Source organism: Amphiura filiformis, chromosome 2 (genome assembly GCF_039555335.1).
Source record: "Amphiura filiformis chromosome 2, Afil_fr2py, whole genome shotgun sequence".
NCBI lineage: Eukaryota > Metazoa > Echinodermata > Ophiuroidea > Amphilepidida > Amphiuridae > Amphiura > Amphiura filiformis.
In genome coordinates, this window is record NC_092629.1 from 80,165,602 (window position 1) to 80,187,761 (window position 22,160).

At 35.9% G+C, this 22,160-nt stretch overlaps 1 protein-coding gene and 1 long non-coding RNA gene across 2 annotated transcripts in view; one reads left to right on the forward strand and one right to left on the reverse strand.

Moving 5' to 3' along the window:
- LOC140146671 (transient receptor potential cation channel subfamily M member 1-like) overlaps positions 1-22,160 on the reverse strand; it is a 112,717-nt gene that overhangs the window by 61,961 nt on the left and 28,596 nt on the right. The gene's annotated exons all lie outside the window — the stretch shown is intronic.
- On the forward strand, positions 4,175-13,916 carry LOC140137234 (uncharacterized). Its single transcript, XR_011856812.1, has 4 exons — positions 4,175-4,276; positions 7,057-7,177; positions 11,789-11,946; positions 13,348-13,916. It is a non-coding gene; the product is annotated as an uncharacterized lncRNA (long non-coding RNA).

Consider the following 22,160-nt stretch of genomic DNA (forward strand, 5'->3'; position numbering starts at 1 on the left):
TTAGTCAGTAAGTCAAAAAACAGATATTCCTTTCCCAAGCCAACACTGGTGGGACATCAGTGCTGTTGCTAATTTGGTGGATGACCCTTACTAATACCTATTACTAGGTGCCAGTATTTTACCAAATTAATTTTTTGTGTCAGAAAAAATACAATGTTTCAACTTACCCCGCGTTCCAACTAACCCCAATCTCCCCTACTGTTCTGTTCCAAGTGTCCCATTACATACATGAGAATGGATGATGTGCTCCATCACCTTGCACGGGACGCTGGTCAATGAGACAGGCCTGTAGTTTTCAGGCTTTGATTTTTCACCCTTTTTGTAGATTGCACTGACGTTGGCTTCACCCCATTGATGTGGAATCTCCCCTTTATCAAGGGTCTCTTGGAAAAATTTGGTGAATATCGGTGTCAATTCCGTCGCCGCCATCTTGAGTAGCCATGTTGGAATGCCGTCAGGCCCAGATGCCTTATTTGGATTAAGGTTCTGAAGTTGCTTGAGTGCCCCTTCTTCTCGTATGATCAGCTTCTTGATGGGAGGAATGGTGCTACTGGCAAGATTTTGTATAGTAGAATCCTCCGTAGTGAAAACACTGCTGAATTGGTCGCTGAGCGCCTCAGCCTTCCCTTTGTTCGTGCTAAGGATTTTGTTGTTCACTTTGAGATCTGGTACTCCTCCTCCATCCTGGCGAAGCTTCTTGAGAAATGACCAGAATTCTTTGGTATTGTCCTTAAGACAGCTTTCAATGTAATCTTTAACATGTTCCCTCTCTTTCGAGCAAAGTTTGTACTTCTCCCAGTCGGTTGATTTTCCAGAACACTTTGCCTTGTTGTAGGCCATTTGTTTCTTTCTACACAACCTTCTGTGCTCCCTCGTGAACCAAGGCAGACTGTGCCTGTTAGAGACCATTTTTGATGGAACATGTTTGTCCATGACAGATTTGATTTGATTCTCAATGGCATCCCATTTCTCTTGGACAGTTGACCCAGTCAGTTTCTCGTAAGTTTCTTGGAAATGAGTCAAGTCCTCTTTAATTTCGTCTTCGTCAGCTTTGTTTTTCAGGTAGATTCTGCGGGTGGATTTCTTTTCCCTTTTTCCAGCTAAATCCAATTCATCCAATTCAAGTAATACCACGCTGTGATCACTCATACCAGGTACTACATCAACGGTCTTAATAATTCCTTTGTTGTTTGTCCAAACCACGTCAAGTATGTTATCTCCCTAGTTGGTTTGTGAACCACCTGGTCCAGCCCATTTTCAAAGACTGTGTCAAGGAGTTCTTCAGCTACCTCCTTTGAAGCATAACTGGGCTCGATGGTATCCCAGCAAGATTTCTTAGGGATGGAGCCTTGGTCATCAAAGATCATTTAACGCACATTATCAATTTATCTATCAGTTCAAGTTCAGTTCCAACCGAATTTAAAATGGCTCGTGTTAAACCACTTTTTAAGAAAAATGTAAGAACAGAAGTTGGTAACTATCGTCCTGTGAGCATTCTTAGTGTCACTTCCAAGATCCTTGAGAGGGCCGTCTATGTCCAGCTTGAGAACTACTTAACAAAGAATAACATCCTTTACAGCTTCCAGTCTGGATTTAGGGGGCTTTTCTCAACGGGCACATGTTTGACTCACCTTACTGACTATATTCATAGTCAGACCGCTTCTAACAATTTTACTGGTATGGTTTTGATTGACCTGCAAAAGGCTTTCGACACTGTTGACCATGTCATTCTTTTGAAAAAATTAGAGGCCTTGAGAGTGTCCTCGGTTGAGTGGTTTAAATCTTATTTAACTGGTAGGAGGCAAATCGTCAATGTCAACCAGGTTGATTCTGCCCCACTTGATATTTCCTGTGGAGTTCCGCAAGGCAGTATCCTTGGTCCACTCCTCTTTCTCTGCTATGTGAATGACATGCCCACCAGTGTCGACTGCAAATCACTTTTATACGCTGATGACAGTGTCTTGCTTGTTTCTGATATAAAGATCCCCAAAAGATCGCTGATAAACTGAGTCTCGAATTAGACTCTTGCAGGCAATGGATGATAGATAATAAGCTCTCCCTTCATCTTGGTAAAACTGAGGCCATCTTATTTGGTACCAAAAGGAAGCTAAATTCAGTTGATAGTTTTACTGTTGCTTGCAATGGGGAGCTAATTAATACCTCTCTGTCTGTGAAATATTTAGGGGTCACCCTCGATAACACTCTTTCCGGTGAATCAATTGCTTCTAATATTATCAAAAAAGCAAACGGGAGACTCAAATTCTTGTACAGACATGCAGACTTTTTATGCATGAAAACACGCAAGACACTGTGTTCAGCTTTAATTCTTTGTCATTTCGATTATGCATGTTCTTCATGGTATACAGGGTTATCTAAAAACTACAAAAACAAATGACAAATTATGCAAAACAAGATCGTTCGTTTTATTTTGGATGTGGGGCCACGTACCACTCATATTGGGCAGAAAGAATTGGATTTGGTGGTATGCTATCAAGTCAAGACAGAGTAGTTCAATTAAAACTTAGTCATGTTTTTAAAATTTTCCATAACTGTTGTCCTGAATATATGAAAATGCATTTTACTAGAGTATCATCTCTTCATAATTACAGTACCAGGGGTAGTCCATTCAACTTTAAGGTTCCTCACTCCAAGGGCCAAAATAGCCTCACTTTCTTTAATAGTGCAATTCATCATTGGAACTCACTGCCAAATGAAATCAAGAACATCAATGATTTTAAATTGTACAAACAATCTGTCAAACAGTTTTTAGCTGATCAAGGGTCCATTTGATTTTTAGAGTTTGAGCTGGTCTCACATTTCTGCTTTTTGCGTCCTTTGTGCACGTTGTCTCTGTTCTTGTTTTTGTATGGCAGTTTGTTCCTATATTTCTCTTGCTTGTAAAGGACCCCAATGGAAATAAGCTTTTCCCAAGGCTTTTTGGGCTATCCTTATACTTGTGTTGATTTGTAATTTTGTTATACAATTTTGATGTGCAATATATTTTATTTTGTTATAATAATACTGTATATGTAGTGTAATTTGTATGTTATTCTTATAGTAGGCCTACCAAATAAAATCAATCAATCAATCAATCTGTCTGGAATAACGGTCTGGTTTATTCAGTTAACATTTGGTTGATTTGCATCGCCACTCAGAATAATGTCAAACTCTTTATGTTTGGAACTGATGGTTGCAAGTGAATTTTGGAGACCTTTAACTGCGTCCATGTCGTTGTGGTGGGACTTGTAGGCTAGTAGGTGCCCAACAGTAGGTTTCTCCTTCCCTTTACTTCCACTTGGCTCCACAATAATTCACATTCAGAGTCAAACTCGGTTCTATGCGTGACTATAAGGTCCCTTTTACAAGCAAAAAGAACACCCCATATCATGCCTGTCACCTTCCTGTCTTTCCTGTAGGCAATGCAATTGCTTTGAAGAAACTCAGAGTTCTGTATGTCTGGAGAGAGCCACGTCTCTGTACCCTGTATGATGTCAGGGTTATATTCCTGGATTAATGCTTCCACTTCAGCCACTTTATTCATGATGCTTTGGAAGTTTATCACAAGGATTTTCAGCGAGTTGAGGTGATTTCTATTACTAGTCTGATGTCTGTTCTTCCCTTCCTCTTGAATGGAGTCATCTTCATCCGCGCAACTTGACTTGTGTTCCCTAAATCGAAGAACGAGTCTCGAAAACTGACTTCACATTCGGGGCATTTCCAATCGAATGTCTGCCCAAGCTTGTCAAATGAAAGAGGACAAAGTAAAGAATAGGCCCTATATATATAAAAAAAAATAACACTCCTCATAAGACCTGGGTCAATATTCATATTTTGGGTCCTTTTTGTATCTCGAGTGGTGTCAAATAAAAGAGAAATAAAAATAAAGAATGTACCGGTACCCTACCCCCTCCCGGTATTAAAATTACTTTATAAATTTCCACACGGTGACGATCCTCATAAAACTCTGTTCAAAATGCCTATTTTGGGTCTATATTTCAGAATCCCAAGAAGGTTTGACCCCGGGGACAGTGGTATAATCTGTTCTTCCCTGGTATAATACAATAACATGGTTCAGCTATGGTGCGGTAACCGCTAACAACCCGACAGGAAGATTTCATGGATTTAGAGAAACGACTGGTAAAGACTAAGAGGCAATTATTTATTTTAAAGATGGATGCTCGCGAACCCAGCCACACGTAAACATTAACCGTGATGGAATAATAATGCTGCAAAAAGGTGTTAATATGGCAAGAGCAACTACAGTTTCGAATCGAAGGTAATTATTTGATCTAAAATATTCTTGAAATGAATTCGGTTTTATCATCAGCGATGAATATTTCATGAAATTGTACATTACTTTGCACCCAAGTTCTGACTTGTTTCCCCCTTAAGTTAACATAGTCATGATAGTCATTAGTAGGCATTATTATTAGCCCGACACATCATGGCCCTACGTTGCTCCTACGCGGAGAAGGCCAGTGGAAATCGTAGTACAGAGGTGTGAGTACCTCTGGCTAGCATTATATATACCGGTATGAGTTTCAAATCTTTCTGAAGTTTTCAGAATTTTGGGCACTTGGTACACATTCTTTTATATCTGGTCTCGTATGCAAGTAAATAAAACGAGACCGGCCATACATGTACGGCCATACCTGTCTGAGCATCCACAACGACTTCGATCGGCCAAGTGCTTATCTATTGACGCATGGAAAAGCTATCAATGGTAGTATGCCATTTATCGATGCTTGAACAAAACCATTACTGGAAAAATTTATAACAAACCCATCCACGAACAAACAAACGCTACCCAGAAGTAAGATTATGAAATTTCACTGATGCTCTGAACATGTATAGTAGCTTTGTTTTGGGATCTACAGTCAAACTGTTTTCTTGATCGTGTTGTGTAGAAAATGTCCTATAAAAGGTAATCAAAATCGGCCGTTTTTTTGCTGATAAGGTAAGATTTTGGTGACTTTTTCGATGAAAAATAGATGTAAAATGTTCTTAAATAATGCACAATGTTCCGGTTGAGTCCGGTACATAAAACCTGAATTTAATAGTTTATATGTGTATAATCAACTAGCTAACTCGTTTCAGTGCAAAGACTGCCAACTCTGAGAAAAAAGTCATCAAAGTTCGGGAAAATTGGGCAAAATGGAAGAAAAAGATGTAGGCCATCAATGACCGATGATCACGTCACCAAAGAAAATCCTATAGGGTGCTTGCACGGAAGGTCATTAGTTCAAATCATCCTTCACACACGCTCCAGAAGACATGCAAATACATGGAATACAATACCAATCACCTATTTAACGCGGGTATTGATCAAAGTAAATCCTCATGAATAACAATGTCAACTAAATGTCGGTAAAGGAGTGTACAAAGTGAATGCGTTCGTTGTGGTTCCTTCTTATCTCTTTCTTCCATGGTCTGAGTCAGTGAGTGCTATGCGCGCATGGAATGTGGGTAGGCCTATATAATGCATGTAGAACAGTAGAACCATTGCATAGAGATCACAATATTCAATATCAGACTGAGCAGATGGCTATATTTGTTGGGTTGAAGTAAGCTTACTGTCTGTGTGTCATTTGATCGAGAAATCTGCTATCCACGATGACACGAGAGTTACTGTGTGGACAGAGATAGAGCATGGAACTATAAACTACTTCAGTCACTTACAGGAGTATTTCGTGATCCTAGCATCCTATTTTTATGACATTTTTCAGCAGATAACCACGAAAAAGGCTTATTCCCAAAATTTCAGTTGATGCAGATTTTGCGCTTGTGAGTTATGCATGAATACAAGTACTGCTCCATATAGGCCACTGTTAATTGACGATATTTTTGCTAAACGAAATAATCTGCAAGAAATTTTGGTACATAAACATTATGTACATGTAGGAAATTGTAGCCAGACGGTTCAAGACTTCAAGTGGTATAAAAATCTCAACTTTTTTTGAGAAAAGTGGGTCACGAAATGCCCTTTTTAATCATTGTAAATTTTCAAATGCATTAAGGGGTACTACACCCCTGGCCAATTTTGCGCCTATTTTTGCATTTTTCTCAAAAATTATAGCGCATAGGTGACAAGTAAGATATGTATATTATAGGGGCAAGTAGGCCTACTATAAGTTAACTACTGCACTGAAAATTCAGTAACTCAAGGCAAGTACCATAGTTATTGACTTATTGATCAAATATTGGTTTTCCCTCATTTTTGACTGTAACTCTACAACTGTTGTCTGTGCTGAAATAAAATTTCCAGAGCAGTAGTTGTAGTCCTTGCCCCAATAATATACATAGGCCCTATCTTACTTGTCACCAATGCGCCATAATTTTTGATATAAATTTATTCATTGTTAGGCCTACTGTGTGGGGGTGGGCAACTTATAAAATGAGGTACAAACGTGCATCTAAAGGTAAAAAACAGGGGCCGGCAAAGATTGACTGAATTTTGACGTCGTCATTGGTTTTACACGTAAACACGAAAATGTCTCAAATAATTCGAAAAGTGTATGCATGTTATCAAGCACTATTTTATCAGTCTTAATCCGTTGAGGTTCGACAGTGAACCTAATTTGAAGTACTGTTTTTTGAATTTTTTGTATGAATAACGCACGATATATGTTATGTACAAAAAAATTCCCCCACATGTATCAATGTATGCGTGGTGTAGCGGTTAACGTCTCCGCCTGCCACGAAGAAGGTCCCGAGATCGATTTCCACTACCGGCTATAATATTTTTTTTTTCTTCACATTAATTTTGAATCCAAATTATTTATTTTCATGTGAAAATCTATACATTGCACTGGGAAATATATTTTGTGCATTTTTTTCTGTAACGGGCCAAAAGAGCTAAAAACGCACCATGGCACGTACAGGGCGTCCAACGTGCAGGCAGTGTTGCCATCATATTGTCATTTTGTTTACGCTATTGGCTGTTGCCGTATTAAATTACTGTCGGCCACCGTCGTCTGGTAAAAACAAAACAATTTGAACACAGCATTTGTTCATAAAGAATATTATTTATATATTATTTATGCTTGATTTTGACAGTGAACTAAAGCCAAGGACAAATATGTTAGTGAAGAAATTGAAGGTGATGTCCCAGCTTTTCTGCAAGCCATTTGGGTGCAAGAGCCAAACATTTTAAAGAGAAGATTGGAGAAAATGGGAGGTAAGAGCATTATACATTCATTAAAGTACAAATATACACTACTAAACACTAACAAAGTTCTCACTCAAAAGTTAGGTCTTCATAGTAGGGACTTTCTTTCCTGAAGGTACCATGTCAACAACGCCTAGAAAAGTTGCTATCTGCCTTGAAAGAGTACATACTATTTTGCCATTCTCTGTGATTCATTTTCTCGGATTGGTACCAGATAGAAGTGACATATTACCATCAACAAGTGACATATTATTAATAAGTGACATATTATATCACCAACTAGTAACTAGTGCCATATGGGTATAATCAGAAATAATGGCACCAAAGTGTGACAAAAGGGTCAAAAATACAAACAGTGTTCAGAGATGTAATTGTTGTCTTATTGTAAGCACAACCTATCTAAAGTCAAGAAAAAATAAAAAAATTACTTCAGTAATGTTACTAAATGTATTTTTTCAACTGGTTTATTGACAAAAGTAGTCCAAAATTTTTAGAAACATAACACAAAAGATCCATGCCATTCCTTGTTATATTTTGACAAAATTATGCAAATATGTAATTCTTTGAGTTTTAATTTTACTTAGACACTAAACTAAGATAGTCATGTAGAATTTTTCTCATGGAAACAAAGTTTCGGAAAAAAATTCATTAAAACACCTAAAATTTGTGGAAATCTGGAATAAAAGTTTTTATTTGTGACCATCCAGCACAACTGAGCCCTGAAGTCGCCAATGATCATTTTTGAGACATTCAACCAAAATATTCTGCTTGAAATTAGCTTTAATATGATGTATATCATGTCTATAGTACTTGACATTTAAGTAGTGAAAAATCAATAAAACAGTCAAAAAATCCTTTGTTTCCTATTGTTTATTGTTTTGAGCATATCTCAATAGTGGCACTGGAGACATCCGGGCTCAGTTGTGGTGGATGGTCACATTTGTCAAAAAAAACATCTTAAACTAATGTAAGGATCCATCAAACTAGTGCTATTGTGTAACACTCCTGACACTGTATAATACCTGTATGGCCTGAAATATTTTATAAACTACATTTTCTAAAACAGTGTTTGTAATTTTTTGTTGACAACATCTATGGCCCTCTCAAAAAAAGGCACAGAATTTAGGTGATTTATGTTCAATTTTATTTTTTGAGCCCAGCTTGCATGTTGTTGTAACACTCCTGACACTTTGCTACAGTAGGCCTACCGTAAGCCTCAAATATATATAAATTTGCAAATCACATTTTCGAACATAGTTTTTGTAATTTTTTGGTAACACTATCTATGGCTATCTCAAAAAGGGGCAAAAAATTGAATTACATTAGTTCAATTTTATTGTTGAGCCTATATTACTTACAATTGATTGTCAGGAGTGTAACATTTTGGTCGAGCTATGAAAACCATGTTTTTATGTTTTGTACATATTTCTTGAATATGAAGGTCTTTACATCATGATTGCAGCAGTTTGGCTTCAGGAATAAATTTTCAGTGCTAAAAGAACACCAACAGACTGGTAATTTCTTCAGAAATTTGAATTATTGCCAATTAATTCTCGCTATTCACAATAAGGGCGCCGCCAGCGGTTTGCGATGTAATCGTGATGTATCATGGGAAAAGGTCGACATCCAAGTCCGCGCAATTTGAATATTACCATGCTATTATAATATTTTTTACTTTGTCAAAATAAAGGTGTTACACGCGAATCGATACTCAATAATACTTAATAATGTGATTTGAAATGTGCACAATTAATTTGTTTCTCTATCGATTTGCGTGTAATACCGTTATATTGACAGACTAAAAAATATTGTCACATGTTCCTATGTAATAGCATGGTAATATTTGTATTGCGCGGACTTGGATGTCGACCTTTACCCATGATACATCACGATTACATCGCAAACCACTGGCGGCGCCCTTATTGTGAATAGCGAGAATTAATTCTGTGTAACACTCCTGACATTGACTATTTAGATAGCTGTAGCAAACATGTTCAAGCAATGGTGAAGATTTTTCTTGTTTTTGAGTTCCTATCACAATGCACTAATAAAATAAAAAGTAAAACAATAACATGAATATTGCCACCTTGGTGTATGAAAAAAATCAAGTTGAATTCTGATGTAACCCTCCTGACGAGACAGAATTTCTCTTTTCAACCCGCTCTAAAAAGAAAAAGGTTTTGATATCATGCAAGTTTTATTTTTTCCAAGTTTGGCCCAAATGTTGTTTTTACTAAAACAGACTGAAATAAATAATTACTGTCATCATTACCTTACAATGCTACACAATCTGGTGACGAGTGATTTTTGGAACATATTTTATTTTTCGCACCATGTGGTCTTCACATGTTCATAAGTAAGTGACTAATATGAAAGAATTTGCAACTTAATAATAGCTGACACTTCACAAAATGCCATGAAAACCGATGCAAAACTTTTTAACTTGTAGATTTTTTACATACATGATTAAAATACAAGTACCTCTTTTTTTTTTTTTCTTAACATGTAACACTCCTGACCATATGGGAAAGAAAATTGGGCATATTATTTTTTACATGACAGCTGTGACACTACAAATTGCTGTGGTTAAAGGGCCAATCATAAAACACATTTTAAAAGATGAATTTCTTTGCTGATCTTTTTCATTTGCACAGCAGACATCAGCAACCTAACGGTGCCATTATTTTTGACTTTACCCATATGCGACAGTGTTGGAGGACTCCTGACAACCTTGCACTGGCTTCCAGTTTGCCAATAAGTACTCATTAGTACTGTTTTAAATCCCTCTGTATGTAGATAGGTCCTTGCAACACCCAAGTCCAAACTAAATTTTGGACTATACCGTTTATGTTCCTGCTTATACCTTGAGCTCGTTTTCTGAGAGTAACCGGCTCGCTATTCAAAGACATAGCCACAGAATCACTGGCAAAAGCAGATTTGACATTGCAGCTGCTACGGCATGAAATTCGCAACATGTGAACATAAATCTGCCACGACCACATCTCTGTTTTCTTGAACTGTTCTCTTGTTTTTGACTTTTGTGTATATTTCTTGTAAGCGCCATGGTATTTTCTGGTGAATGACACCATAAAATGCCTGTAAATGTAACCAAAGAGATGTTTGATATAAAAACAGGGTTTCTAGCCAATCAGGAATTTTCAAAAATGGGAAAAATCAGTGGATTTTGTTTACCCAATTAGAACATGCAATTGTTTTTACCCCCTTTAATTGTTGTGCAGAAAATAAAGTGTCATGCAGAAAAAGTGATATCATAATTTCGCAACACACAAATTGGAATGTGATGCAGCGTATCTTATATGAGATGCACCCAAAATGTGTCACATCACAGTGAACCAATTTGACATGTTTGTAAATAAATAGTACATCATTTATTGATATATGCTAAGAAAAGTGGTATGACTGTACAAAGAGGATAAACCTTAAATTGTATAGAGAAGTTCAATTTTAATTGGATATTCACTTGAAGGTGTCAAGGATATACACAAATCTTATTCCACACATTCTAATCTGAATTTTGGATTTAGAAACAATTCAAATCTTATGTTGCAACCAAAATTGGGCAATAGCTGCATTATGGGAACTTTCATGTATTGATGATTTCTCTGTATGTATTCTCTGTATTGTTTAATCATTTCATTTCATATTTCAAGCAGTAAATTATGTATTTTAAGTTAGATATTAGAAGATTAAAGATTTACAAGAAATGAAGAGCTTTGTTTCAAAACCCCTTACATCCACTTTTGGCCAAATTGAGTTATTGGCATAATATTATAGTGTGGGTAAAAATACACATTTTGGTGGTTGTTTGACCTTCATACTACCTTCCCTTCTGGAGTTATCGCATATTTCCCGTTTGGGAAATCTTAGGGAATTTCCGGAAATCTGAACTTAAAATGAATATAGAATTGTTTTGTTTTAAATTTTTTGATGTATAATGGTAGCCTGGAATGTTCTTTACCTATTAAAACCAAAAGGAACTGTAATTGGGTCACTATGTATGAAAAAATCAAAGGTGTAGCTTCGGAAATACCCAAAAATGCCATTTTCCCGAATTTAATTAAAAATTCATAATTAAAAAAGTGAATGAGATATTTCAATTTTTCTTTTTGATTTTCAAAGCATTAGTCAAGTTACATAATGTAGTGCAAACAAATGGGCTCAAATTTGACTAGAAAAGGGGTAAATTTATTTTGTTGCAGAAGCACTTAAATCCACAAAAGGTGCGATATAAGATAAATAATAAAATAAATAGGAAGCCTTGAAAATTGTCCCAAACCTATTCTTTTAGTTTCTATTCATCAACACTTTATCCAATCCCAAATTGAATCAAATCGAACAAGTAATACTTGCACAATTAAAAAAGCTGTTTTTCTCAAAAAGTCAAAATTGGATGTAAGGGGTTTTGCAACAAAGCTCTTCATTAATGTTGGCCAGATTAATCTTGTCTTTGATGTTGTTAGCAGGCTCAGTTTAATTAACAGAGCATAATTACTTATACTCTGTTACATATGCATGGAGAATATGTACCTTGCTTTACAGTTTATCCTTTACATTTAGGTTTAGTTTCATTTATGATATCTTACTGTATTGTTTTTGTAGAAAAGTCAAGACTACAGGTGAAAACAGCCTTGTTTGTTTTGCGGCATCTGAGAAGTTAATGAAAACAAAAAACAAACACCTAGATTTCACTCATTTCACTCAAGTGATGGCCTCAGGACTAAACTGTGCAATACCAGATAACTGAGTGTGCTGAATCTGTAAGTAAATTTAAGGGTTGGTAATTTACGGTGAAATACCATAATTTAAAAAATGGGGAAAATAAAGAAAGCAAATAGTTTGTGCCAAGAATGACAATGATAAAGTGCTTACAGTTTTACGTGTGATTTTTGATATTTCTTGGAAATATTGCAAAAACATTAATGTGTGTGAGAAAATTTTTAAAGCCAGCTGGAATTCTTTTTACAATAATTCTTTATGCAACATTAATATCAACATTAACGAAAAAAGACATTTACAAGTACAGAGCAATCGAGCATCATCTTACATGCAAAGCTTTTCAATATCATGCAGGTTTTCAAATTTGAACAAAACCTAATTAGATGTTTTGAAAGAAACAGATTGTTTAAAAAGAACGAAAAGGATTTCACTGAACAAAATATGAAGGCCACTGACAGTGTTAACCACTAGTGCGCATTGTGTTGAATGATCTCTCTTTCAAACTTGGAATGAAGTGAATTGAGGCATACATTATGTAATTTCTTCGCAATCAGTCAACCGATTCCAGTAAAATTAGCGTATAAGATGTGGGGAATAAGATGGGCTACACGCTAATTGACCTTTTCGGTAAATCCCATAACCCTTTGCGAGTACACCTAAGAACTCGTCATTTTGCGTCACGCTGCTCTGCGCCGATGCGCACATCGTTTATCGAACATCGTTACTGCGCATTGCAAGTCGGCGTGACGTCAATTGACGAGCTCTCAGGTGTACTCGCAAAGGGTTATAGGATTTACCGAAAAGGTCAATTTTTAGATTGTTGAGTTCTGATGTCTATTTCTCGACTTACGTCCAAATTTATTAGCCCGATAATTTTTTTCTGGGACACCCTGTATAGCACACGAGATCTCATATCTGGTTGCCAGCGCCGAGATGGTGGCTCTGCACAATGCGCTGAGAATTGTATCATGTTTTGTTGAATGTTTTTGACTTTGCATCATGAACATAGTATTATACTCATACAAGCTATTTTGTGCAACTTGGGAACATATTGCATTGAGCACCTGTGTTTTTCAAGATGTACTCAATGATAGCCGGTTCAAATTTGCGGTGCAACAATGAACAACCACTCTAGTTCAATATACATAGCAGATCAATACAAAAGTGCTTTTGCAAAAGGTTTGCACATCGAGGGAAAGAAGGAAGGTTGCTATGTGTGTCTGCCAAGCAATGCAGGGAATTGATCCAATCTGAGATAATGATAATTTTCTGCCCAAGTTTTGTTTCAGTTCTGTGGATCAAGCAGGGCTCAAAATACTTCTTGGATGATGAGGACTATTTTGATCTGATTTCATTCAAGGTCCACTGACTGGTAAAATCATGTGAATGTATTATGTGAACAATATAATTTCATAACTGCATTTTTCTGTATTTTATTGCAGTGCCTCAGACTAAGGAAGAAAATGATTGGTGAAACGGGCAATGGATGACATTCAGTAAACTACCAGAAACATATCAGGTGACATCATGGTCTGAAAAAAACTGAGAAACTTCACGCACAGAAAATTATACACACTGCATTAAGGATACGATACATGATTTACCGACAAGTGACTCATTTCGGAATGCGATCATGAATTTTGAAGAAAAAAAAAGTTTCCACAGGCTTCGTTGGGACTCGAACCAGCGATTCTAAACTCCCTTTGATTACGCGTCTAGCGCTTTCCCGCTCGACCATGGTGGCAGTTGAGCGGATGAGTGTAATGATAAATGATAAATCTCATAATGCCATCTTTAGCCTTTTGTTTACTAAAAAAAGACGTGGTTTGTAAAGATAGATTAACCGTTTTATGCATAAATAGCACGAACGTTTGGGAAAAGTTTCAAACAAATAATAAAGACACTGATGTGATGATGAAATTGCGTAAGTCGGGAATTATCTGCGTCGCAATGTTTTGTTTTGGTTTTAGGAATTTGACCTTAAAATTTACGACTTCATGACATTATCATTCGAAATCAACAAAGATATTTAAAGATTATATGGCCTCATTCTTTCTCTAGAATGTTTTGTACATGTATGTGAAATAGCTTCAACAATGGTTCGCTGCATAATGGTAAAAATAGCCTTGACCTAAAAAAGGGCGAGAGGTACCATATTTACGGATTCAGGCTAAATTTAAAATTGATATAAAACGTTTGTTTTTTGATCGATTACAAAAATTAATTTTTGTTGAATAAAGAAATTGTGTCTGGCGTGAATTACACTACAGTTTTTATTCCTAGGGCACTTTGACTTCTTCAAATAATTTTTTAATGATAGAGTGAATCCCTGGCCCTCTATAATTACGCACAAAAGATCGAGTCCCCTTAATACAGTTTAACTTTGGAAGATGACCTATTCAGAGGTCAATGACTGTGCAGTGTGCATCAACTGTTTGAGGGTATTGTGAAAAATTAAAATCTGAATATAATGCAGTCTAAAATGCCAGATTTATTAATTATTAATATATAAAACCAGAGCGGTTACGGCACCACAGCTGAACCACAGGCCTTTGCAGTATACCACTGTCACCCGGGGGTCATACATTCTTTGGATATCTAATATTATCTAGATATGAAAAGGACCCAAAATATGAATATTGACCCCAGTCTAATTATGAGTGTCTCCCCACAGAAATTATTTTCATATTCTTTACTTTTTTCTCTTTTATTTGACATACATTCTTTACTTCTTTCTGTTTCATTTGACACCACTCGGGAGCTCATACCACCTTGGCATTTCGAGATATGAGAAGGACCCAAAATCCGGGGGGTCACTGCCATTGTGGCCTGTACACTATCCGTGATTATCAACTTTGGAAAGCACCCTAAAAAAGGATTTAACGCTTGGCTAAAACGATACCCTAAACAGGTGTTTTCACACGTACCCTAAACGGGGATTTTATTCCTTGCATCAAATTTCATACCCTAAATTCCATTTCCGCGTATTAGCAATTGCAATTTTGCTACCCTTTTTCCAATATTTCATGTTTTTGACACCCTAAACACGTTACGCGCGTATCATGCTTACCCATGAAAAACTACCCTTTTTACACGTTTTATTATCGCGGATGGTGTACAGGCCACAATGGGAGTGATCCCCCCGGGCCCAAAATATGATCATTGACCCAGGTCCTATGAGGAGTGTTACCCCCAGGTGGGATAATAATTTTTATTATATTCTTTACTATGTTCTCTTTCATTTTACACCACTTGGGGGTTCATATCTTCTAGGCTTCTAGGCTAGGAAAAGGACCCATATGAATATTGACCCGGGTCTTGTGTTGAGTGCCACCCCAGATGGGAAAATATTTTTTATTAAATTCTTTACTTTTTTCTCTTTAATTTGACACCACTTGGGGAGGGGTCATACCTTTGTGGCATTTAGAGATATATCCATTTCAGACCAAAAGGTTAATCAGTCAGTAAGTAAGATACACTAATGTAGGCTGATACCATTTCATGGTTCAGCAAACATATGGTACAGGGTGTATCAAAATGATTGGTACCCATATCAATATCCAGTGAACATGGCCAAGTCTGCTTCATCAAAATGCATCTAAACTGGCCTCAAATAGAAAGGTCATATCTTAAAATCCTCTCCATAAAATGAACAAAAATTGCACACAGGATTACTTCAATACTCTACTCTAAACACATGTCAGTAACCAAGCAGTTGTCCAACTGACACAACAGCAAAATGCACTGACATGGAACACCTTTCTGGACCAAAATTCACATCCCAACAGATTTCTGTTGTTGGGTTCCAATTATTCGCCTGTGAATGTGGTCCCGGAAGCTGTTCCGTGTCAGTGCATTTTACTGTTGTGTCAGTTGGACAACTGCTTGGTTACTGACAAGTGTTTAGAGTAGAGTATTGAAGTTATCCTGTGTGCAATTTTATATTCATTTATGGAGAGGATATTAAGATATGACTTTGTGAAAAATTATAAGTTTCTTTTTGAGGCCAGTTTACATGTACATGTACCTTGTTTGTAGATTTGTGTCATTAAACAATAAATTGTAGTAATTTCAAGAGGATCTAATGCTGAATGTGGAAGAAGCAGGTATTTGAATAGACTAACAATCTGATGGGTCCCAATCATTTTGATACACCTTGTATGGATTTCTTCATAATTAAGCCATCTTTATAGTTTGTATTAAAACAATAAATAGCTAATGAGGAAGATGAGGGCCATGTTTAATTGTTTTGTCTGCATTTCCACATTTACGCGCAAAATTTTTGCAGACTTTTTGTAATTAACTGCATGAGCTGGTAAATAAAAAACTGGTAGCCAGGAGCCCCCCCCCCTCCGCCCTTTGCTTAACCCTAACACGTCTGAGTACTACAAAATAATACTTGATATGCGCTGTTTGTGCGTGCATCCCATGTAGTGTGATGATGCAATATCGCCCTATGATATAGGCATGGTTTCGCTGGCCAGCGAAGTGATTGGCATGTGAGGGGGTCTCTGGTTTTAATCCCACCCAGAGCAAACAAAATCTTCCTTTGTTTTCTCTCTTATTCCTTCCTTCTTTCCCTTCCCGTCATCTAAAAGCCCCTAGCGGATTAGGGTTAAGCTACCAAATTGAAAACTGATGTTTGAAAATGTATAAAGCTGCTTTTACATGGAGTGTTAAAATATGTCTAGTCTAGATGAGTTATGAGTGCTGCGTTGAGTCTGTTTCACATCGGGTCTAGATGAGTTATGAGTGCTGCGTTGAGTCTGTTTCACATTTGGTCTAGATGAGTTATGAGTGCTGCATTGAGTCCTTCTTCCTTATAAGTGCCTCCCTCATATGTATGAGTATTATCGCACTGCGTACAGACAAGCTGTACTTATTTTTTACTCTGGAACCTAGAGTAGATGAGTGTATTTTGAAGTACAGTCAACATGACCGGGATGGTCCCCTGCTCTTTTCGAATAGCCTGTGACGTTCTTTAACGTGCACACTACATTAATGTGAGAAAATATGCATGTACACGGGACAGGAGTAGTGAAACCCAAGGTTAAAGTTTGGATGAAAGTTCAAAGTAGATTAAGGGACACCCATCAAAATTTCCTTTTGTTAAAGTAGAAAATGATTATTAAAGGAAGGTGACCTGATATATTTGGAAAATCAAATTCTTTAAAACTTGTGTATAACATAAAATGTCATCCCTTTCAAGCACTCATGCAAAAAGAAAATGTAAATGTTTTTTGTAAATGTGACTAATTCCTAATGGAATTACCGACATTTATACAGTGTGATATTGGAAGTCTACAGTGTTTTTATTAATGATTATCATCATGTAATATATTGATTTCAAGTGAAAGGCCCTATTTTTCTCATAAACATATTGAAATTAGAAGTTCCAACTCAGTGTATTTCTCAAGATATCATCAAACAACTGCCAAATTAGTCGCAACTATATGGTATACCATAGTTGAGACTAATTCGGCAGTTTTTTGATGATTTCTTCGGAAATACACCAAATTTCAATATGTTTATGAAAAAAATATGAGCTTTCATCTGATACCAAAATCAGCATTTGGATGAGGTTAAGTGGAGGATGAGATTTTCAATCAGGTTACCCACCTTTAAAATACTGTTTACTTTGGGCTGAAATTTTGGCCCAAAAATATCAAAATTTTTGAACTTCGTTATTTGGGCGACTTCCGACCTAATAACCACTTTCATGTATCGATCAAGTGTTCTGGAGTATTTTGACACTATTTTTTGATATTTTTAAATTTTAGCCAAAAATGTCACAAATTTGAAATTCAGTTATTTTGGGTGAATTTTGACCTATATCCCGCTTTTATGTATCGGTCAAGTGTTCTTGAGTATATTTTTACACATTTTTGGACATTCAAAATTTTTGAACTTGTCATTTGGGTGAATTTCGACCTATATCCCACTTTTATGTATCGATCAAGTGTTCTAGAGTATTTTGACACCATTTTTGGACATTAAAAAATTTTAACCAAAAATTTCCAAATTTTTGAACTTTGTTATTTGGAAGAATTTCGACCCAATAACCAATTTTATGTATCAGTGAAGTAGAGTATTTTGACACCATTGTTGGACATTCAAAAATTTTGAGGTCGAAATTTGGCCAAATAACGAAGATACAAAATTTTGAAATTTTTGGCCACATTTTTTGAATGCCTAAAAATGGTGTCATAAGAGTTGTTTTTAGGGCAAAATTTGGCCAAATAACGAAGATACAAAATTTTAGCCAAAAATTTCAAAATTCTTGAACTTTGTTATTTGGGCGAATTCCAACCTAATAACAACTTTCATGTATCGATCAAGTGTTCTAGAGTATTTTTACACCATTTTTGGACATTCAAAAATGTTAGCCAAAAATTTCAAAATTTTTGAACTTCGTTATTTGGGCGAATTTCGACCTAAAAACCACTTTTATGTATCGATCAAGTCTTCTGGAGTATTTTGACACTATTTTTGAACATTCAAATATTTGAGCCAAAAATTTCAAAATTTTTGAACTTCGTTATTTGGGCGAATTTCGACCTAAAAACCACTTTTATGTATCGATCAAGTCTTCTGGAGTATTTTGACACTATTTTTGAACATTCAAATATTTGAGCCAAAAATTTCAAAATTTTTGAACTTCGTTATTTGGGCGAATTACGACCTAATAACCACTTTCATGTATCGATCAAGTGTTCTGGAGTATTTTGACACTATTTTTGGATATTAAAAAATTTTGGCCAAAAATGTCAAAAATTTGAACTTTGTTATTTTGGGTGAATTTCGACATATATATCCCACTTTTATATATCGGTCAAGTGTTCTCGAGTATTTTTAAACATTTTTGGACATTCAATAATTTTAGCCAAAAATTTCAAAATTTTTGAACTTTGTTATTTGGAAGAATTTCGACCCAATAACCAATTTTATGTATCGGTGAAGTAGAGTATTTTGACACCATTGTTGGACATTCAAAAAATTTTGAGGTCGAAATTTGGCCAAATAACGAAGATACAAAATTTTGAAATTTTTGGCCAAATTTTTTGAATGACCAAAAATGATGTCAAAAGATTGTAGTAGATTAAATTATACATAAGAGTTGTTTTTAGGGCAAAATTTGGCCAAATAACGAAGCTACAAAATTTTTACATTTTTTGAATGCCCAAAAATGGTGCCAAAAGATTGTAGAAGACTTCAACTATACATAAGAGTTGTTTTTAGGTCAAAATTTGGGCAAATAACAAAGATACAAAATGTTGAATATTTTGGATGTCCAAAAATCAAGTAGTGTCAAAAACTGTAGAAGACTGACTGTACAAAATGAGTTGTTTTTAGGTCAAAATTAATCAAAATAGCGAATTTCAATTTTTTTTTATTCAACGTATTGAATTATTCAATTGCGAATGTTTAATTTCTAATCTCGAGCCAACTTCTCCACGCTGCATAAGCAAGTAGGCATATCCACTTCTTGTATGTAAGGTCTAAATAAGATCATTGTCTGTATTTTACTCTACATTATATAATAAAATAACTTGATTTTTCTATGAACATGCATATGGGATATGAGTACTCATTTAGAGGTCATGTCTTTCAAATTCAATGATTTAAATAACTGAGAAATATCTAATTCATCCTTACTTTTTTCTAAATTGACTAACATGCTATGTTTGCCATAATATTACTAGTACTAACTGTGGTATATGCCATGTCCAGGGTGTGATTGAAAGATCGTGAAATATCCTGAAAGTACTAGAAAAACTTGAAAAGCAGTGTGAAATTGGGCTAAAATACCCCAAAATGGGCTGAAAATCAATCAGAACAATTGTGGCCATAAAAAAATCCTGAAATCAGGTAAAATCCAGAAGAACAAACACATGTATGTCCTAGCTACTCTCTTAAGGCTGGTTCAAAGTGAATATTCGAAGCCGAATATTCGGCTTCGAATACGTTTTAGGCGTCAAAATATATGCGGCTTCGAATATAAAACTATGAACCGGAGAAAGATATATTTCTACAATTTACAGCGTTGCCCGACTGTTAACAAGTATTGCCCGTTGACCAAGGTAAGCAAAATTTAGAGAATTTCTTTAACGAAGTTAATAAAATCATAGGCCCTATAATAGGTAAATTCCATTGAACTATTGTCATGATTTAATGTCTGTATAAATGGGTCTAAATAGGAGCAGTGGCGTAACCAGTGGGGGCCGGGGTGCAAGCTGCCCCCCGGACACAAAAAACCTGGAAGGAGAGTAAAAAATTGCGAAGGGGAAAGGGAAAGGGAGAAAAAGAGGGAAGAAAAAAGAGGGAAGAGAAAGGGGAAAGAAGAGAAAGAAGGGGAAAGGAGAAGAGAAAAGGGAAGGGACTCAAGGGAGAAGAGAAAAGGGAAAGAAAGAGAGAAGAAGATCTATAGGCCTACTACTTTCATTGTGAAATTTGTACTCTGAAACACTGATATTTTCTAATAATGCCAAAAACCAGGAGCTTCATGGCGCTCAGCCCCCTTGATCCCCGCCTGGACCCCTGGACCCCACTGACTCCACCCGTTTAACGCTAACGCTTCGTGGCAAGCAAGCTTTCTCTCGAACATAAATACTAAAACTTTTGATCAGAAATTGGGAAATTTTTCAATCTTGCCCCCCGGAAGGTCAGGTCTGGTTACGCCCCTGACCTGAATAGGAGTCAAAAAGATTTGCTTTTTGGGGCATTTACGACCTGCCTGTAACAGGCGCGGAGGTTGACCCATACCTTCTTGTAGGTTTCAACTGCAAAGCAAATCAAGAAATGAATGAGTCAATAGATAAATAAGTAAATAAATAAAAATAAATGAATAAGTCAATAAATAAGTCAATAAATTCATAAATAAATAAATAAATAAATATAAATAAATAAATAAATAAATAAATAAATAAATAAATAAATAAATAAATAAATAAATAAATATATAAATATCATAAGATATGATTGAAGCGACGACTAATATGACAGCTCTCACAAGTGTTATATATGAGACCACCCACGGTGACCCACCAAATATATATCTGTCGAGTTCAACAAAATTCAACTCCCACAAATATATTTCCGGTGAATACTTTTTTCATTGGCTGATATCCACTTGAGATCGGTATCATCAAAGTAGTACTGCTCTCATTTCATGATTCATTGAGCAATCAATTTTGGCATTTGACCGAAATACGCGTCAAAAGATGAAAAGTCTCGTTCCGAACTTGTGTAGGCCTACATTGCTAGGGCCTAAGTGTGTTTTAATGCCTGATTCACTAATTATAGAAATAAACAAGAATTTATTTTAAAAGAACACGCAATGATAGGATACCAACGCTCGTGGTTTTGGTTGTTCTGCATAGTTTATGAAGATATTCATTGCAAAGCGCTATATATCCATTCCTACATATTATTACTTATTTTGCCCTCTTAATTATTAATTATAATTATGAATTTGACTGATAACAACGCATTACATCTTTATTCCGCCCAAAATAACATCGTTTATTGGGGCCAAAAACGTCAAGAATTCCGCTATGACAAAAATGGTTGAACCTCCATCATGGCAAACGCATTTTTATATCAATAACCAATGATTTACCACCCCAGACCCTCACATCATTGCCAGGGGCAGATGCATATGGGGACCTAGAACTGGGGCCAAACATTATTTATGTAAAACCGGGGTGGAGGCATAAATCTGAATTTGGACTTTTTTCTGCATCAGTCGATTTAAAATATGGAAACATTAACATTCTTTAGGTTATGTTTGTAAGCCTAAATATCATATTATTTGCATAAAACATTACTTACCATCACTACAGCATTGGAATGCTATTGCCTGCCAGGCATTTTCCTTTACTTTCATATCATATAAAAATGGGTACGCTTGTACCGCACTAATAAGGGGCACACCACTGAATGCGCCATTTGTGTAACCCTAATGAGTTCCGGTAAAATACAGAAACTATTTGAGGTATTTTGGGCTTGGCTGGACTTATTAATCAGAAAGAGTGGCGAATTATAGCTTAAATAAAAGTAACCTATACATAAATTTGAGTCACCAAAAATGTCGCATTTTTATAATTATTGAGAAAATAGGTCCGCATTATACTTATAGTGTATGTAGGTGGGATGAAAAGCCGACAATCAATTGACAATAATATTTTGATCTTTTAGTATTGAAGATATGGATTTTTTCCCAAAACACCAAAAAATGAGGTCTTTTGGGGAAAAA